This window comes from Pseudophryne corroboree, chromosome 3 (assembly GCF_028390025.1).
Source record: "Pseudophryne corroboree isolate aPseCor3 chromosome 3, aPseCor3.hap2, whole genome shotgun sequence".
NCBI lineage: Eukaryota > Metazoa > Chordata > Amphibia > Anura > Myobatrachidae > Pseudophryne > Pseudophryne corroboree.
Genome location: NC_086446.1, coordinates 143,831,375 through 143,833,683, shown reverse-complemented (window position 1 = coordinate 143,833,683; position 2,309 = coordinate 143,831,375). Strand labels below are relative to the sequence as shown.

Below are 2,309 nucleotides of genomic sequence, written 5' to 3'. Positions count from 1 at the left end.
GATAGTTTCAATCTGCCTACCTTTGGGTTATGGGCCCAGCATGCTTCCATTGCAGTACTCTGCTGCACATGTAAGTGCAAGAGATCCTGAAGCACTCACTCATCATGGGAAAGTACCAATGTGTTTCTTCATTGGTTGATGGAAGAAACATCTTACAAAAACTCTCCAGATTATTGACTTTTTAAAGTTTTTCTAGGAAACGTTCTAGATGTATGCTTATTAGACTTTGTCAGTATGTACTTTTTGCAAAGTGTCTCTGTGGCGCAATCAGTTAGTGTGTCCAGCTACTAACCAAAAGGTTGGTGGTTCAATCCCAACCAGGGATGTAATTGACCTTGTTATCAGATTTTGGTGATCTTTAAGTAGACAAGTCAAAATTTCAAACCCCCTGTTATGGTGTAGGGTACCTGGCCTTCTCTGATGTAATTAGATTTGATTCAGTGATTTTATAAAAAAAGCTAGGAAGCACAATTTAGCAGTGGGTTGCAGAGAAAAAGAAATATGCTGGCAAAAAAAAAATCCAATTGAGTGATTAAACAGCTCTTCATTTTCTGGCTTTATTTTTATGCTAACAAATTTGTTCTTTGAAAAGTGTCCACAAAGCCAAGTCTCTGATTAACACCTTTGTAGGGATGGTTTTTCACCTATTACTAAATTAAACTTGCTTCATTGGAAAGGCAGCAAGATGCATCCTCATTTCAATGTCTACTGAAATAATACAGGTTGACACCAGGAAACATTAACGCCACTGTATCCTTGCTGCTTTCTCATGTGGAAGTCTGTTTAATGTGAAAACAAGGTGATATCTAATTAGCACACAGGTAAGGAATTAAGAAAATCTTTATTTAAGGGTGAAGATGTTTCTCACAAAATCGTTGCCCCAATGCATCATTGAAATTCAAGCTGGAAAGATGATTTTAATATATCACTTGTACATTTTGTATTGCTCTTCTGGTGACAATGTAGTTTGTTTTTGTCAATTACCATTTTAATAATAGGGTAAAGAAAATTAAGTGGATTTTTGAAAGAAAACAATGCTGTCAATATACTATTAAAACAAATTAAAATGGTAAAAGTTATTGTACTTTAAGTAAAAATAAAAGAGCCAAAATATCAATCCCAGTTTTGGATTACTTTAACAAAAAAAAAATGCATATAGCAGAGGATAGTTTCAATCTGCCTACCGCTGGGTTATGGGCCCAGCATGCTTCCATTGCTGTACTCTGCTGCACATGTAAGTGCAAGAGATCCTGAAGCACTCACTCATCATGGGAAAGTACCAATGTGTTTCTTCGTTGGTTGATGGAAGAAACATCTTACAAAAACTCTCCAGATTATTGACTTTTTAAAGTTTTTCTAGGAAACGTTTTAGATGAATGCTTATTAGCCTTTGTCAGTATGGACTTTTGCAAAGTGTCTCTGTGGCGCAATCGGTTAGTGTGTACGGCTATAAACCAAAAGGTTGGTGGTTCAAGCCCACCCAGGGACGTAATTGACCTTGTTATCAGATTTTGGTGATTTTTAAGTAGACAAGTCAAAATTTCAAACCCCCTCTTATGGTGTAGGGTACCTGGCCTTCTCTGATGTAATCAGAGTTAGATTTGATTCAGTGATTTTATAAAAACAGCTAGGAAGCACAATTTAGCAGTGGGTTGCAGAGAAAAAGAAATATGCTGGCAAAAAAATCCAATTGAGTGATTAAACAGCTCTTCATTTTCTGGCTTTATTTTTATGCTAACAAATTTGTTCTCTGAAAAGTGTCCACAAAGCCAAGTCTCTGATTAACACCTTTGTAGGGATGGTTTTTCACCTATTACTAAATTAAATTTGCTTCATTGGAAAGGCAGCAAGATGCATCCTCATTTCAATGTCTACTGAAATAATACAGGTTGACACCAGGAAACATTAACGCCACTGCATCCTTGCTGCTTTCTCATGTGGAAGTCTGTTTATTGTGAAAACAAGGTGATATCTAATTAGCACACAGGTAAGGAATTAAGAAAATCTTTATTTAAGGGTGAAGATGTTGATAACAAAATCGTTGCCCCAATGCATCATTGAAATTCAAGCTGGAAAGATGATTTTAATATATTACTTGTACATTTTGTATTGCTCTTCTGGTGACAATGTAGTTTGTTTTTGTCAATTACCATTTTAATAATAGGGTAAAGAAAATTAAGTGGATTTTTGAAAGAAAACAATACTGGCAATATACTATTAAAACAAATTAAAATGGTAAAAGTTATTGTACTTTAAGTAAAAATAAAAGAACCAAAATATCAATCCCAGTTTTGGATTACTTTAATTAA

At 34.9% G+C, this 2,309-nt stretch overlaps 1 non-coding gene across 1 annotated transcript; it reads left to right on the top strand.

Annotated features, from left to right (window-relative positions):
* The first annotated feature begins 1,415 nt into the window (after nucleotides 1-1,415).
* TRNAY-AUA (transfer RNA tyrosine (anticodon AUA)) lies at nucleotides 1,416-1,489 on the top strand. Its single transcript has one exon. It is a non-coding gene; the product is annotated as a tRNA-Tyr (tRNA).
* The last annotated feature ends 820 nt before the right edge of the window (nucleotides 1,490-2,309 follow it).